This window comes from Pongo abelii, chromosome 2 (assembly GCF_028885655.2).
Source record: "Pongo abelii isolate AG06213 chromosome 2, NHGRI_mPonAbe1-v2.0_pri, whole genome shotgun sequence".
Classification (NCBI taxonomy): Eukaryota; Metazoa; Chordata; class Mammalia; order Primates; family Hominidae; genus Pongo; species Pongo abelii.
Window position 1 is genome coordinate 195,758,953 of NC_085928.1, and position 12,220 is coordinate 195,771,172.

Consider the following 12,220-nt stretch of genomic DNA (forward strand, 5'->3'; position numbering starts at 1 on the left):
GGCGTGGTGGCAGGCACCTGTAGTCCCAACTACTCGGGAGGCTGAGGCAGGAGAATCGCTTGAACCTAGGAGGTGGAGGTTGCAGTGAGACAAGATCATGCCACTGCACTCCAGCCTGGGTGACAGAGGGAAATTCAGTCTCAAAAAAAAAAAGAAAAGAAAAAAAAAAAGAGACACAAATTTGGGAAATACCATGTTTGAGAGAAAGTGTGTTTTGACAGTATTTGAATATGGGTCAAATCCCTTGAAGCAGCTTAGATATAATAATAGAGGTGAATGCAATAATAGAGCTTATACTGGCTGCAGTCTACTTCAGTTACTGCTCTAGGAAGAAGTAGCCTTCAAGAGGGGAGAAAAGTCTGGGCAATTTAAGATGCACAGATGAGTTTCTTAATAATAGCAAATGAATGAATTTTATCCAAGTGCTTTAAAGTACATTTAACACAGAACAATCTGCAGCAGCTATTCTCACCCCCACCAAAACCTCCCTTCCTCAAGATGAACCAATCTCCTGGTTTTTTCAACAATATGAGAAAAGCAAAATGCTTACTTTTTATTTGTTAAGAAGGTTTATCTGCCTAGAATGTGATTCTCAAGCCTGGATACAGGGGATCCCAAAACAGGGATTCATTAGAATCACCTGTATAGATGTTTTTTTGTTTTGTTTTGTTTTTTTAACAACAAAAAATAAAGCAGCTAAGCCCACCCAGAGATTCTAATTTAACTGGTCTGGGATTGGATCCAGGCACTGGTATTTTTTAAAAACACTTCCCAGTGATTCAAACATAAACCTGGGTTGAGAATCAATGGTCTATACAAACACCTCCTCTTTCTACACCAAGTCGTATCTGTGGGGTTTCTGTTTTTGTTTTTTCCATTTTAAAATAAGCTTTTTCTCTCTTCAAGGCTGAATCTCCTCCATGTAATGTACCAAAATTACCTACCTTAGTAGGTCCCTGGTCATGTAATTGTTCCTGACACTCCAAGGTTAAAGCATTTGTATTTCTCCTGTGACTTAAGCATTTATGGATATACTCAGCATTATATTCATAATGTAACCAGTATGTTTATGTTTGTTACTATGGTTTGTGCTTAAGTTACAAGCTTGTCTTATCTCCCTTGTTTGATTCAGCAGATGATTTTGGAATGCATATTATGTGAATGTCACTGTGCTCAAGGCCTGTGGAGGATGCAAAAATGTAAAGCCATTCTTGTAGCTGTCAAGGAACTTAAAATCCAGAATGGAGATAAGACAGAAATAAATAACACCACCATATAGAATATAAAATCTGTAACAGACAGCCAAGGTATACTAGACCACTCTCAGCTGCAGAACAAAGACATATATCAAAATGCTAACAGTGGTTATCTCCAGGAAGTGGGATTAAGAATGTTCTTTGTTTTTGCGTGTTTTTTTTAAGTCTTTTACAGGATGTATGTTATGGGAAACAGTCTCTAAAGAAGGAGAAATCTGTTTGAAGGATGGAAAGTTGACAGGTGGAGAAGGGGCATGAGCAAAGGCAAAGCACCAAATGTATTTGGTGATGGTGGGTAACTCCGTTCTGCTGCTGTTTCTTGGAGTGAGGGCAGAGAGAGAAGAGGGTGAGGTCAGAAGGATTGTAGCAGTATTGCCAAAACCTTGACTGTCATAGAGAGGATTTTTAATTGGCAAATGGGAGCCACTAAAGGTTTTTAAATGGTACTTTTCCTTATTATAAAAATAACACTTTTCTTAAAAAAGGTATTATATGTCTATTATATAAGTAACTGGAAAGGAGTAAAATCCATAAAGTAAATAAAAATTATCACCAGAAAGCTCATCACTCAGAAAAAAAAAAAATTGCTAATATTTTGGCACATTTCCTTTCAGTCTTTTCTGTCTGCAGTCATGAAAGATTTTTTAAGCAGGAATGTGACCTCATCAGGGCCATGCTTTGGGAGGCTGGGTTATGAGATGTCCGATGCACAAAGTGGCTTCCTCACACACATTCTCCACTTCTCCTGCTTATGTTTTTGCTGCAGATCCACACATAAGTCCCAAGAGGCAAGCAGAACCTGAGAGGAAAGCCCAAGGCTGAAGCCTAGGGAGAAGCATTCCTAATATTCAGTGAAACAAACAAGAAGCCCTGGATGGAGGTGAAGAGACCGATCTGCAGAGCAGCAACAGGTTATCAGGAAGGGGAGTCTTGTCTTGATAAGGGAGGCTGTTTCACAGGACCGCAGAGAGTTTTTCTAGAGATCATCTTCACCATAATTCCCAGCGGGGAGATTCCTAAAAATAGGCAATTACCACATCTTGTATGTGATAATTATATTACGATAAAACAGCTCATAGTATGACAGCTACTGCCTGTGAGTAAGAAATCGTGTTGCCTCTGAGATCACAGTTTCAAGAAGGGGTTGACCTGTGTCAAAATCCCCTGACAGGCTTTATTCGTCAAGTCAGTTCTCACAGCACTCAGCTTTGCCCCCGGCTCTGAGACAATGGGGCTCTGTGTAGGAGCAGAGGCCAAAATCTGGAAGGACACTGGCACGCCTCTTCTACCCCACGAGGTGTTTATTATTTTGCTTGCAAACAGGCTGGGTCCAGTGTTTTATTTTCTTCCCCCTTCTTCCCTTTGCTAATTTTATCTCAATTTCAAATTAATATTTTTCAAGAGATAATTTACTTAATTCCCAGCCCCTCCTACCCGTTTATGACTTAGGAATGAACGTAAGCACAAAACATCTTGTGATGGCCTCAAAATAGAAAGCAAGTTTAAAGTTTTATTTTTCTGTCCCAAAGCTGCCAAAGCTCTGGCGTGTTTTAACTTCTGCTCTACACACTGTTTCCCCCTCCGTCCCTCCCATCCAGCTATATTTAGTAAAGCCCAAATAAAAGGGATACATGCAAAGCAAAATTAAATATAGTTTCTTTCAATCAGTAAACCCGAGTTAAAGCTCATACAAACATTCATATACTAAGAAGTACTCTCCTTCTCCAAAGACAGCTCACAGCCTCACCTGTCTCACCAAGTAGCAGGTGCACCTAGGAAGGCAAACACACCATCTCCCCTCCTTAATCTCGGACCACTCCTTCCCCCCCACTTGATCCCACACTGCCCTCCTTCAGTGCCACCCCCACCTCTATGCTCTCCATTTCTAGATGCCAGTGTACCTACATCACATTTTACACTCCACCTGCACCTAGAAGGAAAAGAGGAGAATTGAGAAAGGTCCATCTATTAATACATGAAAGGCATGCAGAAGTGCTCGAGGACCAAGGGAGTGTAGACCAGGCTGCTCCAAAGCACACCACTGCAGCACCTTCACACCACATCTTCATCTCCAGTGACTGATGTCAAACTTATCTTTGACTTTCATTGGCTGAAAGAAATTCTATGGGACTTGAGTGCAAGGAAGACACTCTGATTCTCGTTTTCTAATAGGGATGAAGATATTATAATGGCAACAAGATTTTTGGGGGAAAATTCTTGTCCATAAGGCAGCAAAGCTGTAAAGCTAAATACGGAACATGCCAAAGAAGGGAATGAGGCAAGTTTACAGAGGAGAGTTTGTGGGCATGGGTATGGGAATGTCTCCAAATGCAACTTTTCCCATAAAAGAAGTACCTGAGTGCCCCATCCCTTTTCCAAAACCAAAGGCACACATGAAGATGGGAGAAAATGTGGAGGTTCTAAGAACCCAATGGCTGGGTAGCAAACTCATCCTTCTCAGGATGCTTTCACCTAAATAAAGCCCAAGGTGCTATACACGGCCACTAAGTATATTTAATTCTACTATCAAAGAGGAAGCTACTACCAGGTCCAATGAATGGCAATAAAACTATTTAGATAGTATCATCAAAGCCCCAAATTTATTTGCTACTACATTAAGGCAAAACAACTCTACATTTTAAAATATTTTAAGTATAATGATCTAGAACATGGACCAGCTAACTACAGTTGATAGGTCAAATCCAGCCAGCCACCTGTTTTTGTATAGTCTACAAGCTAAGAATGTTTTTCCCTTTTTTTAAATGGTTGAAAAAAAACAAAAAGAGTATTCCATGACATGTGAAAATTATACAAAATTCAAATCTCAGTGTCCATAAATAAAGTTTTATTGGAACACAGCCATGCTCATCTATTTACATATTGTCTATGGCTGCTCTTGCAGAGTTGAATAGGTACTAAAGGGATAGTATCGTCTAACAAGCCAAAAATATTTACTATCTGGTGTTTTACAGAAAAAGTTTGCCAACCCCTGGTCTAGAGACAAACCTGGGGTGTGAAAAATACTTTTTACTGATTTTATTTAATACTTTATAGTTTTCCCTGGTATATTCACACCTATTACTTTCATTTTATCTTCACTCCAAGTCAGTGAGTTATACCCTGTTTAGAGATGAGATTGCAAGTTTGAAAGTGGACTTGCCCAAGGTCATGCAGCAGCTAAGAGGCAAGGCCAGGGCTATACCCCAGTTTTCTGACTATATATCCCAAGGTGTTCACATCACACAGCTGTCTTCTTGGATGCCTGCTAACTGTAGCTGCTGTCTTTTAGACATTCTCTCCACATCTGATAGTTCACCATAGTGTAAAGTCTATCCTTCCTAAAATAGGACTGAAAACAAACTTCCCAGCCCCACTTCCTGCTAGGATAGAGACACACAACTGTGGACCCAGTGGCTTCCCAATCTGGCAGAGGCAGTTGTGGGAGAAGATTCTCCATGGTGGCACAGGCAACAGCACTCTTGGCAGACCAGTTCTGCAGACTATCAAGAAGCTCTACCTGGAGCCTGTTTCTTCAGGCTGCCCGACAATTCTGTGACTATCTATATACGTCAATGCGTTCTTTTGTGCTTAATCTAGCTACTCTGTGGATTCTGTTCTCCACAGCGATGACCAGAGACCAACACAAGTTCAGAAGAAATCCTTATAATACTACAGTGTTTCCTAAAACCTTCTAGAACAACTTCCCACCATCATTACTATCTTCTAAAATCCAATCCCATTTCCATAAGATGTTAAAGGATTCTGTAGTTAAGTAAATAAATTATAAAACATCAAGTTAAACAGATTTCTTTACTACAGGACTTCTCAGAGCCTTAAAATGCATGTGTGCTTCATAAATCTCCAAGAAAGGGACAAGTATACAACATTTGAAAAACGTATTTGACCACTGAACCATTTTTTAATATGTCTTACCAGTACAGTAATATATTTGGGGAAATACTGATCAACATACCTTCTACTTGGAAAAAAATGTTTATAATTATAAAATATTTTAAAATAAGGCTGCTGAAATGAGGAATACAATTCTGGAATATGTTGGGTGAAATTATGGAAGGTATTAGGGTTGCAAATGATTTCATGTACTGTTCAGGGGATATACTTTAGTGCAGGCATTTTGGAAAGCATTGGCAATGATTATTTTAGGTTAATGCAAAAGTAACTGCAGTTTTTGCCACCGAAAGCAATGGCAGAAACAGCAATTACTTTCACACCAACCTAAATAGCAAGTGTCTTAATCCTTTAATCCAATCATTATACTTCTAGGAATATTTCCTTAAAAAAATCTGAAATGTAGACAACTACCAGATCCTCAGCACTTATATACATTTTTGTGACTTTATGCAAAAGAAAAAAATGTTCTCACTTGAGAAAAACACAGAAGGGTACTGCTTTGTCTTTCTATTCAGGTCATAACTTCCTTATGATTGAGGGAAAAGAGACAAAGGGGCTGTTATTTTCTTAGTGGCATCATGACACTATATAAACATTTATTTAGCTCTTTACCTCCTACAGAAAAAGGAAAAAGGAAAGTTGAGAACTTTCCCAAGAGTATCTCTATTGTTAATTAAAACATCCTCAGCCAGATGCATGGCATCCCCGTAAGTGAAACAGTGAGAAGAACCTGGGCGATATGAGTATGTAGTTAGAGGTGTTATGACGCTGAGCTAACCCGAGGGCTGATGATGAACTACAAATCTTCGGGATAGATTTTTTTTCTGCGGGATTCAGGTTAACTTGGTAAAGAACACGATAATGATAAAGAACCGCATGTTAACCCTTTTAAGTCAATCTAAGTATTTTTAAAAGGTCCTTTAATACTACTTAAATATTTATATTTTGAATATGTGTATACTTAATACATATAAAAATGATATAAATTTTCTGTCTAATTCTGTGGAGGACTGAAGGAAGCTTCAAATTCAGCAACTTGTAGATTCAGATCATGTGACTAGAACAGCACTGCCCTCTAGTGGTAGAGTATCATGCTTTCGCTTTGAAGCTTCCGATAGATCAATAAGCACCTTTAAAAGGTTGAATCTAAGCCGGGCGCAGTGGCTTTATGCCTGTAATCCCAGGCAGGCTGGGATTACAGCCTCCCTGTAACTTTGGGAGGCTGAGGCGGGTGGATCACCTGAGGTCAGGGAGACCAGCCTGACCAATATGGTGAAACCCCATCTCTTCTAAAAATACAGAAATTAACCAGATATGGTGGCATGCGCCTGTAGTCCCAGCTACTCAGGAGGCTGAGACAGGAGAATTGCTTGAAACTGGGAGGTGGAGATTGCACTGAGCTGAGATTACGCCAATGCACTCCAGCCTGGGTGACAGAGTGAGACTCCGTCTCAAAACAAACAAAAAAAAGGTTGAATCTGGGCGGGGCACGGTGGTCCACGCCTGTAATTCCAACACTTTGAGAGGCCGAGGTGGGAGAATCCCTTGAGGCCAGGCATTTGAGATCAGCCTGGGCAACACAGCAAAACCCCCACCTGTATAAAAAATTTTAAAAATTAGCTGAGCATGGGGAGGCTGAGGAGGATGGGAGGATAGATTAGGCCCAGGAGTTGAGGTGGAAGGAGGACTTGGACCCTGGAGTTTGAGGTTGCAATGAGACATCCATGATCATGCCACTGCACTCCAGCCTAAGAGACAGAATGACACCCTGTCTCCAAATTAAAAAAAAAAAAAAAAAAGTGAATCTATTGTTTGAAATGTAAGTTATAAAGAGACAGCAAACATTCAGAAGAAACTGTAACTCTTAAATAGTGAATGCCATGACCAAGTAAAGGTATTCAGTTCAAAGGCCACTCTTCAATTTGCTCTCAAGTGCATTTTACATGGTCTCCAAAGATTAGAAATGGCCTGGCACGGTGGCTCACACTTGTAATCCCAATACTTTTGGAGGTTTGAGGCAGAAGGATAGCTTGAGCCCAGGAGTTCAAGGCCATCCTGGGCAACATGCCGAGATCCCATTTCTACAAAAATTTTTTTTTAATTAATGGTGATGCACACCTGTGGTCCCAGCTACTCAGGAGGCTAAGGTGGAAGGATCGATTGAGCCCAGGAGGTCAATGCTGCAGTGAACTGTGGTCACTGCCACTGCACTCCTGCCTGGATGATAGAATGAGACCCTGTCTCCAAAAAAAAAAAAAGAAAAGAATTTCATCTCAGTCACAAAACCACACGAACCAAGAGGTCTGTGTTTCTGTCATGCTTACTATTAGGCAAAATCCACAAATTAAGAATGAACAAACCATCTTTTCACATTTTATCTCTAAAGAAGTGCCAACTGCCTATAGCAGCAGCCATTGTATCCCTCTTTCCAAAGTTCAGCCCCTGGGGACCAGAGGCCCACACAAACCCAATAAGATCTGGGAACCCCTGGAAGGGAAACGAATCCTGAGCCTTCTCTCTATGTCCTCAAGGAAGCAGAACTGGGGGATGGTCTCTCTCTTAGGCTCCTACGTCAACAGAATCTATGTCTCATAAGAAGGGATGTGGTGGCGGGCGTGTAATTTACATCAGAAAAATGAAGTCTCTACCCATGCTCTGCCATAGCACACTACATAGTTAGGACTCAGGATTGGTCGAGCAGAACCAGCCAACCCGAGGGAGCGTATCTGGTGATTTACGGGAAACTCCAGTTCTCTCAGGGAAAATGGGATGTGGTAGGAAAGGCAAAAACAATGAACAGAGATTCACCATGTTGGAGTGAGAAAGAGTAGTGGCTTATATTTAAAAAGGATTTTGTACATTGGAAAGTATTTTCACAAGCATCTTATTTGCTCCTTTGGTTATGACCCCATAGGCCTTTATTCCAAGGTAACAGATTTTAAAAAGACTGAGAAGTTAAATGACTTGCCTGTGTAATCTGGCAAATTGGTAACAGACTCAAGACTCACCCAGAGGTCTGTTATGTTTCCCACAGCACCTGTGACACCCAAGGTGGAGGTGCCTTAATTACCAGCACATATAAATTATGAGAGGAGGAGCCCCTCTAAGCAGTCACAGAGCAGCACAAAGAGACTGTAATAGATGCTCTTGTGGAAAGGTTTCTGTTCTATTTATCTTTTAGTTAGAGACAGGGTCTCACTGTTGCCCAGGCTGCAGTGCAGTGGCGTGATTATAGCTCACTGCAGCCTCAAACTCCTGGGCTGAAGTAATCCTCCCACCTCAGCCTCTCTAGCAGCTAGGACTACAGATGTGCATGACCACATCTGGCTAATTTTTCCTTTTTTGGTAGAGAAGGAGTCTCACTATGTTGCCCAGACTGGTCTTGAACTCTTGGCCTCAAGCAATCTTCCCACCTTGGCTACCCAAAATGCTGAAATTATAGGCATGAGCCATGGCACCCAGCAAACTGCTTTTAAAAATCCAAAGAACAGTCACAGAACTTAAAAAGTAAACAAGCCTAAGACTAGAAGAGGGACAAGGAGGCCTACAAAACTTGAAAAGAGCCTAAATGGGCCAGGCATGGTGGCTCACGCCTGTAATCTCAGCACTTTGGGAGGGTGAGTTGGGCCGATCACTAGAGGCCAGGAGTTTGAGACCAGCCTGGCCAACATGGTGAAACCCCTGTCTCTACTAAAAATATAAAAAATAGCCAGGTGTGATGGTGCATACCTATAATCCCAGCTACTTGGGTGGCTGAGGCAGGAGAATCACTTGAACCCGGGAGGTGGAGGTTGCAGTGTGGGCTGAGATTGAGCCACTGCACTCCAGCCTGGGCGAAAGAGTAAGACTTCATCTCAAAAAAAAAAAAAAGAGTCTAAATATAATCACTGTTTTAACTGTTTTACAATTAAAATATGTTTATGAGACTCTGTTAAAGATGTAGGTAATGAGAAATCCATTTTAGAAAGACTGATATCCAAAACTCCTAAAACATTTGCTTAAGGAAGTAAACTTTCCACTTTCCACTTTCCAAAAACTTTCTAGATAACCAAGGTTCTGGCTGCAGTCGCTTTTCAACAATTTCAATAAATTAGTGAATCTCTTTCTCTTCTTCCTATGGTCTCATTTTTCCTTACAGTTTGAATAAGTAGTCTTGTCCTCTGAGTTTTTTTTAATGGTACATTTCAAATACTATGAGCTTACTTGCATTGCAACACTTATTCTTGGTAATGAAAGAAAACAATGGGACTGGAAAGGTCTGGGGTCTATAACAGACCCATTTTTGAGGCTATGCAGCTCACATGGCCTCTTTGTCACAGAGGTGGGCTCCTGGAGGCGGTGTTTATATCCTGGAACCCTGTCACTGTGGCCGTATCTGGTTGAGTCAGAAGTAGGCATCTCTGCCCCAAACAGAGCCAGTCAGAAACTCCTTCACAGCAACTCCTTTTGCTTAAACTAGCTTGATTCTGTTTCTATTACTCAGAACCAAAAGGCTCTAGATAATACATTTTATGTATTTATTTGGTTTCTTTGCTGCTTGTCCACACTAAATTGTTTGCTCTACAAGGGCAAGGATTTCTGTCTGTTTTGTTCACTGTTCTAGCTCAAGTGCCTAGAATAATGCCTGGCCAATACTACAAAAATGTTTAGATACTCAAAAATGTTTGCTGAATAACGAATACTGTGAGTCTTTCTTAAAGAGTTTTCCCTACTGTAAGTTTTATTCAGTGGGCTGTTCTATTTGCTGAAGAGAAAACGCTTGGCTCTGTAGAGCTTGGTCTTTACCAACCTTCCACACAACATCTAAATATTTTCAAATTTATCTTTTCCCAAATATCTACTCCTCATGCTTCTGTATCTGAAAGACACTCATCTCTCCTTCACAAGTTAGCAATTCAGTACTACAACGGCTGTACATAGTGTATTATATCATCATCATTACAGTGGGATAATCCCTATACGTCTCCCTCTCTTCCCTTCTCTCTTTTTTTTTTTTTTGAGACAAAGTCTCGCTGTGTCGCCCAGGCTGGAATGCAGTGGTACAATCTCGGCTCACTGCAAGCTCTGCCTCCCAGGTTCAAGCGATTCTCCTGTCTCAGCCTCCCAAGTAGCTGGGACTACAGACATGCCCCACCATGCCCAGCTAATTTTTGTATTTTTAGTACAGACGGGGTTTCACCATGTTAGCCAGGCTACTCTTAAACTCCTGACCTCAGGTGATTCACCCACCTCAGCCTCCCAAAGTGCTGGGATTACAGGCGTGAGCCACCGTGCCTGGCCCTTCCCTTCTCTTTCGCCCTTCTAAATGTCTGCTCTCAATAATGTCATAGACTGGGCCATCTATTAATTGAATGGGCAGAAGACTTCATCCCTGCTTCCCAAGCTCCAGGATTTAAATGGTGCCTGCAAGGGAATATAGAGGTGCTCCAGGAGGCCTGATAACTAGCCCCATCAGGGTACCAATCAGGTTCCCAAGAGGAGCAAAGCATGTGACTGCTACCCAGGAGGCTAAATAGCACAATACCTTTCCAAATCTCTTCACTAAGGACCAGGGAAGCAGACAAACCAAAAAGATAGCTGGCCACATTTTTATACCTCCTAGGTGCTATTCTAACTCCTATTACTGAGCCATTTACCTGCTGTGTGTGTTGATTAGTAAAATAGATAATTCCTACTTCTCTATATTGTTAAGGAAGAATAATCACTATTATAACACTATAGACTATAGAACTTGAGCTTCTGGCTAAGATAGAATGATCTATTAGACCTTCAAATAATTTAACAGGCAGAAGTACTAAATAAATATAAATTGTTCCTATATAAAGTTTGAGTGCAGATTACATATTCAAATGGAAATATACATGAATAGATAATTTTTAGAAGTAGAAAATTTTCCCCAAATACATGGTTTTAAAATTCAGTGTTTATGCTTAAAATTACTTAGTTAAAAACAGAACAAAACAGACTTTAGGTAAGTTTAAATTTCCTACATAAAAACTAAGTTAGGGAGGCCAAGGAGGGGTTTATTTATAAGGTCAAAAGAAACATGATCAGTTGCTCACAGAAAAATGAGCAGCTGGCCTTATCCCTACAGTACTTTACAATTTCTTTGATCAACTCATCTTCTCATGCCACTTTCTTTTTCTTGCTGAAATTTCTTAGTGTAACTTCTTAGGCTTAAATTCTCACAATTTTCATTAGCTCAATTTTACTTGCAGTCTGAATACTCGTTTAAAAACAAGTGCTCTAAAAGCCCTTGTGCCACATTTTTAATGTGCTGAGCACACTCATGCAAGTGATCTAACAAAGACAAATACTTTCTCAGCTCCTTCGCGGAGATCTTCTCACTTCTGGCCCTCCCTTCCTGGAAGTCCTGACTTCACTGATTGAGAGGAGAAACAAATCTCTTTTGATCTCTGGCTGGAGTGAGAGCTGCCTGCTGTTCTCTACCTCTCCTTAACACAGTGCTGAACACAATTTTCTAGAGGAGTGCCAGAATGTGTGCCTTTCTGGAAAGGCAAATAATTATGGCCTCATCCTTACTCCAGTTCATACAATTGAGGCAGGTATGGACAGTACAGAGCACAAGCAAGCAGGAGGGAGACGGTTACACAGGGCTTGCATGGTTTCAACGACTTTCACCAGGTTTCAGACGTCTGCTTGTTTTCCTCTACTAACTGCTAAATCACAGACTAAGAAAGTAAAAACAGGCCGGGCATGGTGGCTCCCGCCTGTAAGGCCTGCACTTTGGGAGGCTGAGGTGGGCGGATCATGAGGTCAGGAGATCGAGACCATCCTGGCTGACACACTGAAACCCTGTCTCTACTAAAAATACAAAAAATTAGCCAGGCATGGTGGTGAGCACCTGTAGTCCCAGCTACTCAGGAGGCTGAGGCAGGAGAACGGCGTGAACCCTGGAGGCGGAGCTTGCAGTGAGCTGAGATCACGCCACTGCACTCCAGCCTGGGCAACAGAGCGAGACTCTGTCTCAAAAAAAAAAAAAAAAAGAAAAAGAAAAGAAAAGAAAAAAGAAAGTAAAAACAACTTCAAGA

The 12,220-nt window shown here is 41.1% G+C and overlaps 1 protein-coding gene across 8 annotated transcripts in view; it reads right to left on the reverse strand.

Annotated features, from left to right (window-relative positions):
* IGF2BP2 (insulin like growth factor 2 mRNA binding protein 2) overlaps positions 1–12,220 on the reverse strand; it is a 177,812-nt gene that overhangs the window by 115,128 nt on the left and 50,464 nt on the right.